Here is a 16,554-nt window from a genome sequence, read left to right as displayed (position 1 = left end):
ATGCCAGTGCCAGGTGTGGTTAAAACATACTTTACAAAAAAGAAGCCTAATTTTCTTTCCCAGAATCTAACCGATTTAACATCCTTCTTCAAAGAGAGAAACACTGAAACACTGAAATGTTTAATGTCACAAGCTGAATAGCTCTGGTGACATAGTAGGTGCTAATCAGAACAAAATGGTGCAAAACACATACAAATGGAACAGAAAGAAAAAAAACGAATTGAAACAACATAAACTAATAAGAGATTTGCGACACTTTTGCACTTTGTCATTAGCTTTAAGTACATGTAACAGGGGGGTAATGTGCCTTTTTTTCAGTCGTTCGTCTCCAAGGTTTGGACATTACGTAGAAAACGAAGTACAGATAAATCATATAATAAATATTTACGCATGTAACATCGACACTCATCATATCAATACAAACGCATACTAAAGTACCTACAAATTCTGAAATAATCATTTATGCCTCAACATCAAAACCCATCATATCAATACGAACACATCAAATAATTACAATGTCGAGATTACCATCCAAATGTAGCCCTTCCTTTTTATCTATGCTTTTTTCCCCAAAGAACCCTTACTAATTGATTAATGAGTATTTGGACCGATGATGGACGTTTTCCGTATATTTATTGCCTCAGATGCATATTTTGTAAGTGAAAGTATCATACCTTCATTTTCTGTATCAGTATGCCGAAGAGATCTTTTCTCTGCGCTGAAGCTGTATTGAAAATGGTACAGTTTTTTCGCAGTTCATCGTATCTTTTGCAGTTAAATATAAAATCCTAAGAGAGAGAGAGAGAGAGAGAGAGAGAGAGAGAGAGAAATTATTTTTGCAAAGTATTGAGATAAGCACAAATAACAATTTTTTGTCACCCAGCCCTGAGGTACAAAATTAAGAATGAAAAGCACAAGAAGAAATAGAGAAAACTGAAATAAGAAGAGAGGAACAGAGAGCGGGTGTGCGAGGAGGGGGGGGGGAGGCGAGGGCGAATGCATTACAAAGAGGAGGATGGAGCGAGGAAGATACCTATACAGCCACCACGAAAAGGCTTGTCATCAAGGACCTTCTTCTCAATTATCTTCCAATTCGATGGACCTGCCATAATCATCATCATCACACACACACACACACACACACACACACACACACACACAGAGGGATGGACAGAAACAGGAAGTACATAATACTTTCGTATCTTCAACAAAAAAATTCAGAGAGAGAGAGAGAGAGTGAGGGTGCCAGGTAGAAGGAGCAAGGTAAGAGAGAGAAACAGGCAGACAGTTGATGGAAAGTTGTAAAGCGTTCCTCATCCAGAGAGTGACGTGGGGAAGTTTATTGTTAGGCGTGTTGGTGCTCACACGAACAGACACTTCTTCCGTCCCGTAAATCCGCCATCGGGCCAGTCTGCAAAACCGGAAGTTGTTGCTGTTGCTTGTGCACGTGACTGAGAGATGTGAGAGCGAGGCGGCCAGGACGTGACGTCATTCATCCCGGACGTCTTGCGGCCTGTTCATTGAATGCAGAGGTGTGGTGTTTATCTTCAGGATCACGGTGACAAAGGGCTGCTTGTTGATCAGCGTGTCTTTGGTCGTGTTTACAGCTTCTTCTTCCTCTTCTTGCTTTTTTTCTTTTTTTTTTCTCTCTTTTGTTCTTCTTGTTTCTCTTTTTATTCTTGTTCTTGTTCTTCTTCTCCAGCATGTCTTTTCTTGTGTTTACAAATTCTTCTTCTACTACTATTACTATACTACTACTTCTTTTTCTTCTTCTTCTGCCCCCCCCCCCTCCACCTCTGTGAAGAATCACTGGGGCGCGGCACAGAAGAATTGTTCTCCAGATTCCTACAGGTCTGTACGGGCTGTGTTTCGAAGCACGGGTCTCTGCGAATGGTTTCCCAGTCAGTCTGCATTGTCGTCAGTCCATCCGCAAAATCACAAAAAGGTGACGCAGAATTGCCCATCCCTCTTGTCCTGCGCTCGGCGCTTGTGAACCCACGGCCACTCGTATGCAGTGTACGAGTGGGTTTTTACGTGCATTTTTTTTTCTTTCTCTGAAGCCAATATGTGGGTAGCCTTACTCCCTTTCTGGCGATGTGCATGCTCGATATGTACTTGTTTTCGTATCCCACCGAAGGCTGACGTATTTTACGGGATCCCCGATGTGCGTTTGTGATTTTCTGAATGAAAAGCACATGGAGGGGTTCGGGCACAAGCAGGTTTTCTCATCTGTTGACCTGGGAGGTCGAAACATCCCCACTCTTGATCCACCAGACGCTGTGAGCGGGATTCGAACACATAACTTTAAGATTGAAAGTCTAGCGCTTTAACCACTCAGCCCATCAAAATGGTCGTTCAGTCAGTGTACCTTGTGTCATGTAGGTATGTCAGATACCTCTGGGACTCGATGCTGGGGACACATAAAAAAACACCCATCAAACTTAGTTCTTTCTTCTATCATCCCATCTGTCTGTCCCACAGTTCCTGCATGAACACTGTCACCCGTTTGTCAACGTGATTTTGGTTTTCCGTTACACTTTTGCAGTCGCGCGTGCGCATAGGTGTGTGTGTGTGTGTGTGTGTGTGTGTGTGTGTGTGTGTGTGTGTGTGCTTGCAAACGTGCGTGCGCGCGCGTGTGTGTGTGTGAGTGTGTGTGTGTGTGCTTGCATACGTGCGTGCAAGTGTGTGTGTGTGTGTGTGTGTGGAGGAGGGTGTGTGTGTGTGTGGAAATTCTTCCAATTAAGAAATGTGTATGGCACAGATGGGGTAGAGACAGAGAGAAACGTGACAGTGAGGGAAGGAGAGAGAGAGAGAGAGAGAGAGAGAGAGAGAGAGAGAGAGAGAATTGACATATCACTTTTCGTTGGGCCTAAGGGTTGTACACATAGGTACATGTAAACAAGCGGGTTTTTGAAATAAGTTTAAAGCAGTTATGAGTTGGTTATGATTTGTACGTCTTTTCATATTCAAGCCGTTTCTTTTCCAACAGTTATTCACTCAGATCATTGAATTCAGTTGTGTTTTAAAATACTTGCAAAAGCTAAATCTATTGTTCGCATTTATGCCTTTCCTTTACATTTCTCTTCGTTGATTGCAGAAAACAATTTATCATTCTCTGTTTGAACAGTTTGTTTAAAACATTCTGTAACTTCCATCATTATCAGTTAATCCATACCTCTGAGAAACCTTATTTGGTTTGACACGCTTTAATCCACACGTACTGTGTTGAAAGGGCTTGGCATTAGCAATGCATACGGACATGTTTTCGTTGAGAAGGCCGATAGGTTAGAAGTGGTGTTATCTATAAACATTAATTAGATACCAGTATTAAGATATGCCACCGTCTTCGGTTTTGTGATATTTACATCTTAAGGTTTCTTGTGTGTAAAAAGACGAGCGGATTCAACAATTTAAAAGGAGTTACCACCCATTCCTCCCGGTCTCCTTGCTGACGTCAGTGGAGTGATGGCCTAGAGGTCATACGTCAGCCAGAGAATCTGAGCGCGCTGGTTCCAATCACGCCGATATTTTCTCCCCCTCCACTAGACCTTGAGTGGTGGTCTGGACGCTAGTCATTCGGATGAGACGATAAACCGAAGTCCTGTGTGCAGCATGCACTTCGCGCACGTAAAGGAACACACGGCAACAAAAGGGTTGTTCCTGGCAAAATTCTGTAGAAAAATCCACTTCGATAGGAAAAAAACAAAAACAACAAAAACAACAAAAAACCAAAAACCAAAAAACAACAAACAACAACAAAAAACAAAAAAAATCAAAAGAAACAAAAAAAACAAAACAAAAAATACTGCACGTAGGAAAAAATACAAAAAATGGGTGGCGCTGTAGTGTAGCGACGCGCTCTCCCTGGGGAGAGCAGCCCGAATTTCACACACAGAAATCTGTTGTGATAAAAAGAAATACAAAGACAAATATTGGCATAATGTTTTACATCGAAAAACTTTAAAACAATCAAATTAAAACAAAACCCATTGTTACATTGACGCCTCCAATGCTCTCGACGGTTTGAAAATATTTATCAGTTACGTTTTCTGCTGATTTCAGCTCTTGTGACTACTTCTTCCTAGACAGAACTGAAAGACAGCAAATTAGTAATATGGATAACACCCAAATATAATAATGTTTGGGTCCATTTGTAATGTCTTGTTCTTTTCCTTTCTGATTGTTCTTTCGGTCGGCGAAGGGTTATCCCTTTCTGAAACTGTATTTTCCAAAAATTGATTCCGGTTTTACTGAGTCATTCCATTGGGTGTGTGATCCTGCAGCAATGGTGGACACGAGAGTGCAGTTTCTCAACGAACACAGAAACAAATGAAGATGTAATTTAGACCTGGTAAAAACTGAACGTTCAGTTCGCCTCTTTGGAACATCATGTATCATACAGTATCATCAGGTCACTCCTGAAGGCAGAGAGACAGAGAGAGAGAGACAGACAGAGAGAGAGAGAGAGACAGAGACAGAGAGAGGATTACTACCATCTGTCAAGAGAGCAGCGAGTGATCTTGTTGAGGTTCCGAGCATACCACAACCGACTTGAACACTGAAGCGAGCAGGAAAAACAGGCCGGTGCCTTACCAATCAATCACCCTGCCCCTGTGGTCAAGATCGTGACAGCTGACCATGTGTTTCCAAGCTGCCCTCCCCATCAAGAACAGCGACAGGCGGCGTGGACAGTGGGACATAAATCTATCCAGTTAAATCAAATCAAATAATAAAGTAAATACTGTATTAATCCACATGGAAATAGTTTGTGAATGACATGTTCGTCACACGTATGGGGACATTTTCAAAAAATCCAGTCAAAATAAACCGAAACCCACAATAACTATCGATAGGTTTAAAGCACACACACACACACACACACACACACACACACACACACACACACACACACACACACACACACACACACCTCCCCTCCACCCCCACACCCCCCTCCACACACACACACACACACACACACACAGTTTGTCACCAGATGCGGACTGTGTGACAGAGAAGGAAAAGCAGGAGAAGAAAATCAGTGAACACAGTTAATTGGATGCACCACACAACCTTGCGTTTCACCTGGACTGACAGAGAGGTCTGACAAGGATGCTGCCCGTGTCAGTCAATCACGCTTGCACTGAAAAGGTGCACGCTCTGCAACAAAGGAGACCTTTTAGGTTTGTGGGCGTTCATGACCCTTTCATTTTATTTTAGTTCCTGAGGGGGAGAGAGAGAGAGAGGTGGGACGGGGGTGGGGGCACAGAGAGAAGAAAGACAAAGACAAAGGTAAGGAGATGAGACAGAGAGAGATAGGGAATGAGAGACAGGTATAGGGAGAGAGAGGGAGAGGGAGGGAGAGATAGGGACAGGAAAGGAGAGAGGGAGAAAGAGGGAGAGAGAGACAGGGAGGGAGAGAGAGAGAGAGAGAGGAGGGAGATAGGGACATGAAAGGGGAGAGGGGGAGAAAGAGGGGGAGAGAGAGAGACATGGGGGGAGAGAGGGAGAGGGAGAGAGAGAGGGGGCGGAGGACTTACAAATAAACAGACAGACACAGACATAGGAAGATGCGCTCTATGCATACCACGCCAGGGCGCGTGGGCCGTTCCAGGACTTTTCAAAACAGTTCGCAACGGTGAAAAGAAAAGTCGGGTAGCCCGCTTAACGCCTCAAAGCCGCCAACAAAAAAAGAGGATACGTTTGTGTTGGCCTTTCCTCTGACGCTGTCATGAACTGGGACGTTCGGGTCTTTCCCCAAGCCGTGAATGAAGCTGGCCTCTCCATCCCAAGTCACGCCGAAGGGAATTAACATTACGCACGCGTTTGCACACAATGAGAGTGGTGGGGGAGGGAGAATGAGGGGAAGGGGGGAGGGGGGGGGGCGTAATTTATGCAAGCGTCTTCGCGCAGTGATTAGAGAGCGTGGTTTAGGGCTTGATCTTCTTGAGGCGTGTTGAGGTTGAGTGATGTGTCGTGTGTCAGAAAGGCGGTGGAAAGGTCATTCCCCACGCTACGTCAGGATAGTAACGTAATTAACGGATTACCTTTTACAGAGTCCATTGAAGTCATTTTCTTTAACTGTGCTTTGCTATTTTCTGTCAAAGTCTTTGTCTTCCATTCCACACCTTCCGTCCATGTGCCCTGTTCCTCCCAAGCTGTATGTTTACATATATTTGCTTGTTTTTTTTTTTTTTGTTTTTTTTTATCATTGTCTCCCCCCCCCCGCCCCCCCCGCGCTGATCAAGCATCCGCTTAGCAGATGTGGTGTAGCGTAAATGGATTTGTCCGAACACTGTGACGCCTCCTTGAGTAACTGAACTGAATTGAGTCACAGTAAGTGTGATTGGGATATACAGCGTAACTCTTTCATTCCTGCCTACGCTAACTTTGGCATGAAGTAAACCAAATATCCTCTGCGTACTTTTACTCAGAGACATGATCAGTCCTTATACATCTATCTATTTATCTGTGCTTCAGACAAACACACACAGACGCGCGCGCGCACACACACACACAAACGCACACACACACGGACACGCACACACTCACTCTCTCTCTCACACACACACACACACGCACACACACGTGCGCGCGCATGAACACACACTGATTGCCTATACCTGATGTCAACAGCACTATATAACAGCACTATCACTTTATTGGCCACGCACGCGTTTATTCTATCACGAAACAGGTACACCTTTTAAAAAAAACAAAAACAAAAAAACACAAAAAAACAACAAAACAAAAAAAACGAAAAGGAATTGGAAACAGCAATATCAACAAAATGATCAGATTTAAAACAACCACGAGATAAAAAAAAAAAATAATGACATAGAGAAAAACATTGACAGAATGAAAAGACAAAGGAACACAGACACACAGATACACAGACGCAGACGCGCGCGTGCACACACACACACACACACACACACACACACACACACCACACCACACCACACCACACCACACCACACACAGTGAGAGAGAGACACACAGTGAGAGAGAGACACGGAGAGAAAAGAGCAGGCATTGAAATGTTATCTCGTTTATGAAACGATAAACCTATTCTGTTCAGCACAACACACACACATAACATACACAGATAGATATCTAGCCATCTTGATGTACATAACGCTGTCCTTTTCTTCTGTAATTGGCTGGCTTTATATATATATATATATATAATATACAATCTTTTGATAGGAGGGTGTTTTCTCTTTAATTTTCCATGGTTTTTCAAATATTTTTTTTATTATCTTATAGTGACACCAGTTTGTGTGGTATTGAACATATTTCAAGTGAACAAAAGCAATATGTTTTTATTTTATTTCATTATTATTTTTATATTATAGTAATTTAATAAATTCATTGAAATGAGATATTTCTGTTATCATTTTGCATATATATATATATATATATATATATATATAAGGGGCAAAATGAAGTCTTATTTTTAATCGTTATTTTATTTTTTATCAGAATTGAAATGGGTATCATTTTTTTACAATAATTGTCTCGTTTAAAGAGAGAGGTGTAACGTCTTTGCATCTATATTAGAATCAATTGCTCGTTCCAGCAGCTTCCAAAAGGCTGTCTTTTATTCTGCTTATATATTTGTTTGTTCACTTATTCATTCATTTATTTGTCGTGTGCAGGATGACGTCAGACTGATGACCGCCTGGCAGAGGTGACGTCAGAGAGCCGTGCGCGTGCCGCGGCGCGGGTGACGTCATTGTGACGCAGTGTGTGCGTGCACGTGACGGGAGGGGGAATGACTGAGGCGCGGTGTCACGGCTTGCAGGAGCAGTGTCATTGACAGGCTGGGGTCCCCGATAGCTCATTGGGTGCTGATCCGTAACACAAGTTTGAGAAATTATCCAGGTGTGCGGGTAAGTCGAAGTGATGGCAGTAGTTTGTGTTGTGTTGCGTTACACTGTGCTGTACTGCACTGTACTGTACTGTACTGTATTGAATTGTTTTGTATTGTGTCGTATTGTATTGTACCGTATTGCATCGTATTGTATCATATCGTATCATATTGCATTGCATTGCATTGCATTGAATTGTATTGTATTGCACTGTGTTGTATTGTATTGCACTACTCTCTTGTCACAACCCATTTCTCTGTGTGAAATCCAGGCTGCTGTCCCTGAGGAGACTGCGTCGGCACAGTTCAGTGCCACACATTTTTGTTTTTTGTCTGACTGCCAGTGTATTTGAATCACCAGGGAACACCCCTTTTGTTGCCGTGGGATGTTTTACATGCGCCAAGTGCATGCTGCACATGGGACCACTGTTGAAGATCTAGTTGAGGGGGTAACATTCCGGTCCGTATGATTATGAGAATGGAACCCATATACAGACTGACCTAGTCAGGCCCATTACCACTTGGCCACCACTCAACCGAGGTAGTAGTGGTAGTAGCAGTAGCAGCAGCAGCAGCAGCAGCTGCAGTAGTAGTAGTAGTTCTTGTACTGTATATATATATATATATATATATATATATATATATATATATATATATATATATACCGATAGATAGATATGCGTGCGTGTGTGTGTGTGTGTGTGTGTGTGTGTGTGTGTGGATGAATAGACTAATGAATATATAACAGTTCATGCTCCGAAAGAAACACACTTGCTGAATGTGAGAAAAAAAACCCAACAGACCAGGACATATATCTTCGTAAATTAATAGTGTCAAAGACTTAACACAGACATTTTTTTTTTTTTCAAAACAAAGAATTAAGATGTACTACTTCTTATCTGTCACATAGTGCGAGAGGATGGATCCCCATTTCAGCATGCGCTGCTTGTAGGTGGCGCTTCGTGTTTCGGAAAACAAACTTGCTGGAAATAATCGATGAGAATGATGTCTATATACTGTCACGTGGGGACGTTTCTTCTTCTGGTGATGATGATCATAATGATAATCAGGATGAACGTGTTTGATATTAATGATGAGAATAACCTTGAAAGAAACCATGACGTGCGTTGTTCAGAAGACTGCACGACCTTGGCGAAAAGCCAAATGCGCTGGTCAGGTCTGTGGAATGCTTTGAGGATTATTCTGAGGAACAACGCTGTGAAAGGGGCATTGTGTGCTGCTCTTGGAGGAATGCACGATTCAGCTCCTGAAAGTGAATGTGAGAAGGGAGATTATTCCGACAACTTCATACCCGCACGCATGCTGTCAAGCAAGGACGTCTGCTGATCCCTCAGCTTTAAAAATGAACTGGCCCTACAAATAACTCAGGAAAACACAAAGCTACCAGGAAATATTCAACTACTACTGATGGTATTTCCCGATGATTGTTCAACTTATCATACGCAGCTTTTGGTTTATGAAAGCAGTAAATGCGTATAAAATGGATGCCGGGTGACGTTTTAAGAACAAATAAATTGTTGAAATCTTTCGACACTGTCCTAATCTGGAAAGGACTTAATTCTTAAAACGCGACCACTGTTAATCTATGGTGAACTAAAATAATCTATGGTATTTTAAATGAATACGTATTTGAATTAAAAAACAAAACAAAAACCAACAACAGCAACAAACAAACAAACAAACAACAACAACAACAAAAAACAAAACAAAACAACAACAACAACAATTAAAAACAAAACAAAAACCAACAACAGCAACAAACAAACAAACAAACAACAACAACAACAAAAAACAAAACAAAACAACAACCACCACCACCACCAACAACAAAACAAAAACAAAACACCCCCACACAACTACTACAACGTAATAAAACGGTTCATGATTGTGTCATTTACAAGAGTCAGTTCAAACGTTTCACTGCGAAAGTAGAATGCATTCGTTATAATAACCATGTAAAATTCAGTGACTCCTGAGCAAACTGTGCCAATTGGACCATGATCAAACGATGCACAGAGGTTTATGATACTGATGTTACAACATCAAACATGAAGGTATAACTAGGTTTCATGTAAAATGGAATGCGTTCACGTGTTGTGTTGTCGTATGTACGTGTGTGTGTTACGGCTAAGAAGCCGTTTATTTCAGATTTTAATCTTTGCTTCTTGTGTTAATACAGACAAAACTGGCACACATGATATAGATACACACATACTGTTTTCTCTCAACGGGGCTATATTTATTGGTTGCAATTAATGGCACAGATCTAACTTGTCACGACTCACTTCTTGTTTTGATCTTGCCGTTGTTGTTCTTCTTCTCCTTCTTCTTCTTCTCCTCCTCTTCTCCTCCTTCTCCTCCTCATCCCATAATAACCAGAGATGAGGAATTTTTTCCCCCGTAAATTTACGGAAATCAGTAAGTCTGAGAGCCCCAACGAGCCAGTTGCATTGCTTGGTTCTAACTTTTTTGACAGTTGAACGTGACTAAATGCCTACGTTGACCGAACAACGCCATTGGTCAGTTCCATACTACACACAGTTAGTAGCGGGTTACGACCACACTGGGCTCGTCCGTCCAAGCAATGCAGCTGACTCCAGGGGTCTGTCACGAGATTCGTGCAAATCCATTGAGAAAAGCAGGGGTATGATATGTATGTGTGAAAGGTTCGTTTTCGGTTGATCGGACTCTCGCGTCGATCCGAATTCCCAAACGGTTTGGATTCTTACTTGATTCAAAATGCGGCGAAGTGTGTGCGTGCGAGAATCTATTTAAAAACGCCAACCAGCGCCATATTTTTCTGCAGGTTGCGCGCATGGATCTGCATCTGAATTAAACACACTTCTACACGAAAAAGCTCTTTTGTCCGTAATCCTCGTTCAAGGACCCATGATAAAGAGGCTTTGAGAAGAGAGCACCTTATTCGAACACATGTTTCGTAACCGTGGCGCTTGACTAAGTCAAGTCTGCAGTTGTCAAAATGCCATCCGAACAGGCGATTTCTCCGTGGCACGTGTTGAGACCACTGTGAAAAACAAACGGCACATGCACACACACGCGCACACACAGACACACACACACACGCACACACGCACACAACGTTGACGGTGTTTGAAGACACGTCCCTTCGGTGTATCCACGAGTTCTTGATATTTCGAGGCACAGTAGATGTTTGAAGCAACCACGTATATATGTTCCGTCATGTACCCAGACAAATAGTATTAAAAACAAATTTTACCTGATTTTTCATGGCCCGGCATATAGAGCATATTCGCTGAATATTTGAAATATCCTGAAAAGCTGTTGCGCAACAACAGTCTGGAAGCAATATTATCAACTGAAAATAAAGAAGATTTAGCAGATGCTGAAGTGCGAACACGTTGATTTGGGTCCGTGCATATGTATACGTATGTGTGCGATGTGTGCACGAACACTTACACACTTCAATCACACAAAGGTCGAGTGTTTTATTTGTTCATTTGTTTGTTGTTTGTTCTTTTCTTCTTGTGAGGAAGGTGGCAGAATGGTTAAGACGTTTATTTGCCAGCAGAGTGTCCGTGAGGGTCTGGGTTCCATTCCTGGTCTCGCCTGTTCTCCCGGCAAGTTGGACTGGAAAATCAGACTGAGCGTCGAGCCGTTCGGATGACACACGTTTAACTCACTCAGTACGGCCAGTCCTCTCTTCTCCTCTACACAGACCCCTCGGATGTCCTGTGGGTGTCTGAATGACCCAACCTTTAGCTTCCGTCGTCAGAATTGTGGTATTCTTTGTCAACATTCACCTCTTCAGTATAAGAGCCTTCCGCTTGCAATATTTTGATGATGGTAGTTGGGGTGAAACGCTGTTAACGTCGTCTCTTTCGCCGTTCGTATGGAGAGAGTTAAACGAAGTCTTGTGAGCTGCACGCATTTGGTGCACTGAAAAAGAACCCACGGCAACCAGAGTGTTGTCATTTGACAAAATTGTGTCGAAGAAATCCACTCTGATAGGTAGAAAAGAAAAAAAAAACCAAACCCCCCCATAAAAACAAGCGTCTTGGATGGTGCTGCTAACACGCATCTTCCTCGCAGATGTAGTGTTGCGTATATGGATTTGTCTGATGCCTCTTTGAGAAACTGAGACTGAAACTTTCTTTTAAGACTTGGGAGGGGGTGGGGGTAAGGGAGGGGGTGGGGGGAGATAGGAGGGGAATGCGTTTTGTTTGGTGAATATTAGTTATGATTTTTATCTATTTATTCAGTTATTTTCGCCATACTGTCTCCATTTTTTGTGCGCATCCCCTCCCATCATTTTCAGCATCGAAGAATTAGTGAAAGGAAAGGGGAAAAATATTACAGTATTGTGTTTTGCAACATACATTGCAGAAACTAGCAGTCGTTTTAAAAACAACAACAACGCCACTGTGTAACCTTTACATGGAGTGTGCCTTTTGGGACGACCCGTGCATTGGTGCTCCATTAGTCACTGCCATGTGCAATCTGGAAATAGTCTGTCTTTGTCTCTGTGTGTTGTGCGTGCGTGCCTACGCGCGTGTGAGTGTGTGTGCGTGTGTCTGTATGTGTGTGCGCGAGCTCAAGCGTATGTGCTTGCGTGCATGTGAGCACATGCTATGTGTGTGTGTGTGTATTTTGTGTGTGTGTGTGTGTGTGTGTGTGTGCGCGCGCATATGAGCACATGTGTGTGCACTGTATGAGTGTATGTGTGCGTGTGTGAGGTTATATGAGTGCATGTGTGTGCGTGCGTACGTTGTGTGTGTGTGTGTGTGTGTGTGTGTGTGTGTGTGTGTGTGTGTGGTGCGTGCGTGCGTGCGTGCGTGCGTGCGTGCGACGGGGCGTCATTGTGTTTGTTTGAACCTGCCTACGCGCGCGCACGCTTGTGTGTGTGTGTGTGTGTGTGTGTGTGCGCGCGCGCGCGCGTATGGGTGCGTGGGTGAGTGGGTGGGTGCCTGAATGCATGCGCGGGTGTGACAGAATGTTGATAAAAGCATGGTCTGCTGTTTGCTCCACAGGATATTGGGTTAGCTGGCCTCGGCTTCTGTTACCAGATTTTGTGCCGCTTTGTATTGTAAAGGTGGTTGTTGTTTTTTCAGAGGTGGAACTCTTTGCCAAAAGTGCCCTTGCCAATGGCGATAAAATTCTGTGTCAGTGTCACACTTTCTCCCCCCTCTCTCTCTGTCTCTCGAGCTGTCTGTCTGTTTCTCTTTTGTCCCCGTTTTATTAAAAGAAAATCTTGAACATCTGATATGTTTTAGAAATATAAGTAAGTTAGAGCCGTTCTATTTTATCACGGCATAAAAGTATGAAACTACCAACGTATACACACACACATTTTACTATACACTAAGGTATACATGTGGAAAAAACAGAATGTAACTTTGTAGAAAGGTAGTGAGAGTGGGAAACAGAGAGAGATGGGGTAGAAAGAGTGCTCTTGTTGCTTATAGTCCAGGGAGAGAGAGAGAGAGAGAGAGAGAGAGAGAGAGAGAGAGAGAGAGAGTATAAAACGGCCCGTGTCACTGTATTTCGGAGTAACGACGATGAAGAGACGCGTTGAAAGAAAGTATTGAAGACATACAACGTTCCGAGCTGACTGGTGAGTGGTGATTGCTGCCGTGTGTCCGTTGTTCACTTTGATGATGGTATTGTCTTGGAGGTTGTTTTTTTTCCTTTTTTCTTTTTTGGTCTCTTTGTTCTTGTTCCTCTTGCTTTGTTTCTTGTTGTTGAGTCTTCTTCTTCTGTTCACCCTCCTCCTCCTCTTCCTCCTCCTCCTCCTCACCCTTCTCCTTCTTTTCCTCTGCTTCTTCTTCTTCTGCTCCTCCTCTTCCTCCTCCTCACCCTCCTCTTCCTTCTTTTCCGCTGCTTCTTCTGCTCCTCCTCCTCCACCTTCTTCTTCTCACCCTCCTCATTCTTCTTTTCCTCTGCTTCTTCTTCTTCTTCTGCTCCTCCTCTTCCTCCTCCTCTTCCTTTTTTTGTGTCTTCCAACTGCATTTTATTCTTCTTCATCTTCTTCTTCTGCTTCATCCGCAGTTGTGTTTTACGTTCTGTCTGCCTGGCTGTTAGATTATTTCTCATTGGAAATAACGAGCGTGCAGAGTGAATACCCACTTTACTGCCTTACCGTCTCATTCAGTCAGACAGTGCCGCTTAGTGACCAGCCAAGGGTGTTGGGTGGGGGAAGACTAATGACCGCCCGGAGCGGAGGACGCCAGGAGTCTTCACTCTTGTCAGTGTGGTTGTCATCGTGCAAAGTGGGTCTGTCTGTCTGTATCTCTCTGTCCGTCTGTCTGTCAGCTGGTGAGAGGCCGGCGTACACATGCACCAGCACAGAGGTGAGCAGATGGTCGTTTTGGGATCAGACAGGCAGGGGGCGGGTTGGCTGGATGGAGGAAGAGGAGCTAGGAAGAGGGAAGGGTAAAGGCCCAGTGTGAGCAGGTTATGGAGTGACGGAGCTGTTCTTATCTCGGCCACTATCAAAGAGGTGTTGGCAGCTCTGCGGTCATAAATCACCGGGAATTTTTTTTTTTTTTTTTTTTCTGTAGTACTATCAGTAGGTCCTGTTTTTATTTTAACTTTATTATTAAGTTTTTTGTTGTTGTTTACTTGCTTTTTAGGTCACCATGGCATTGTAAACGGGTCAAGGGCTTCGGTATGATGTAGAGTTGCTGCTGGATGAAGCGCAGTCTGTCTCTTGGTCTTCTCTGCCGGGTTCTGCCTCTTGTTGTTTTGGAAAGTCCAGGGTCGGGTTGCACCAGGCGATCTTTGCAGTGCTAGGTTTGCTTAGAGTTAAGAATGTTCCTAAGTATATTATGGTGTTTACTGTGGAGTTGGGAACATTCTGAGGAGGAGGAGGAGAATATGATGATAATGAGGGAGGAGGAGAGGAAGATGATGATAATGAAGGAGGTGGAGGAGAAGATAATGATAATGAAGGTGGAGGAGAAGATAATGACTATGAATGTGGAGGAGAAGATAATGAAACAGGAGGAGGTGGAGGAGAAGATATTGATAATGAAGGAGGAGGAGGTGGAGGAAAAGATGATAATGAAGGAGGTGAAGGTGGCGGAGAAGATGACAATGAAGGTGGAGAAGATAATGATAATGAAAGAGGTGGAGGTGGCGGAGAAGATGACAATGAAGGTGGAGAAGATAATGATAATGAAAGAGGTGGAGGAGAAGATATTGATAAAGGAGGAGGTGGAGGAGAAGATATTGGTAAAAGAGGAGGTGGAGGAGAAGATATTGATATAGGAGGAGGTGGAGGAGAAGATATTGGTAAAGGAGGAGGTGGAGGAGAAGATATTGGTAAAGGAGGAGGTGGAGGAGAAGATATTGATATAGGAGGAGGTGGAGGAGAAGATATTGGTAAAGGAGGAGGTGGAGGAGAAGATATTGGTAAAGGAGGAGGTGGAGGAGAAGATATTGATAAAGGAGGAGGTGGAGGAGAAGATATTGGTAAAGGAGGAGGTGGAGGAGAAGATAATGACAATGAAGGAGGAGTAAGTGGAGGCTCCACAAGAAGAAAAAGAGCAAGAAAGAAAGTACTCCAAAGACTGACCATCGTGAGAGTGAAGCACGGACACACAGCAGCAGCATTCATCACTGACCGGTCAGCTCGGACCGTCACATGTCCTCAATACTTTACGTCACATGTCCTCAACACTTTACGTCACATGTCCTCAATACTTTACGTCACATGTCCTCAATACTTTACGTCACATGTCCTCAATACTTTACGTCACATGTCCTCAATACTTTACGTCACATGCCTCAAACTTTCCGTCACTGTCCGTCAATACTCCCTCACATGTCCTCAATACCTTTCCGTCACATGTCCTCAACACTTTACCGTCACATGTCCTCAATACTTTACGTCACATTTCCTCAACACTTTCCGTCACATGTCCTCAACATGTCCTCAAACACTTTCCGTCACATGTCCTCAACACTTTCCGTCACATGTTCTCAATACTTTACGTCACATGTCCTCCAATACTTTACGTCACATGTCCTCAATACTTTACGTCACATTTCCTCAACACTTTCCGTCACATGTCCTCAACACTTTCCGTCACCTCTTCAGTTCATCATCGTCACTCCGGAAAACAGTGACACGGACCATTTTATTCTCTCTCTCTCTGTCTCTCTATCTCTCTCTCTTCCTCCCCCCCTCTCTCTCTCCTCTCTCCCTCCCTCTCTCTGTGCCCCTCTCTCTCCCTCTCTCTCCCCCCTCTCTCTCTCCCCCTTCTCTCCTCTCTCCCTCCCTCTCTCCTCTCCCCTCTCTCTCCCGCTCTCTCCCCTCTCTCTCCCTCTCCCCCCTCTCTCCCCCCTCTCTCTCCCCTCTCTCTCTCTCTCCCTCTCTCTCTTCCCCCTCTCTCTCCTCTCTTTCTCCCCCTCTCTCCTCTCTCTCTCTTTTCTCCCCCCTCTCTATTCTTCCACCACCTCTCTATCTTTTTTCAGTGTTCCGTTCTATTTGTTCATAATATGTATTATCTCCGTATCGCTGCTAAATTCGCTCAAGGAAACCACCCCTCACCTGCACGAGGATAATTATGATTGTTTCTGTATCGTTCTTCCTCACGCTCTCTGTGCCAGCACATTCAATAACCCACCCAGATTGATGACTCAAGGTTCAAGATTTAATTTTTCACCGCACCGCAAAC

General features: G+C 43.7%; 1 protein-coding gene across 1 annotated transcript in view; it reads left to right on the top strand.

Moving 5' to 3' along the window:
- The window catches only part of LOC143294844 (uncharacterized), a 363,289-nt gene that overhangs the window by 50,237 nt on the left and 296,498 nt on the right, over positions 1 to 16,554 (top strand). The window contains exon 4 of the mRNA XM_076606352.1: positions 7,662 to 7,895. The gene's annotated coding sequence lies outside the window, so the exon portion shown is untranslated. The remainder of the gene's footprint in view (positions 1 to 7,661; positions 7,896 to 16,554) is intronic.

This window comes from Babylonia areolata, chromosome 20 (assembly GCF_041734735.1).
Source record: "Babylonia areolata isolate BAREFJ2019XMU chromosome 20, ASM4173473v1, whole genome shotgun sequence".
NCBI classification, from domain to species: domain Eukaryota; kingdom Metazoa; phylum Mollusca; class Gastropoda; order Neogastropoda; family Buccinidae; genus Babylonia; species Babylonia areolata.
This window is presented reverse-complemented; position numbering and strand designations above follow the sequence as displayed.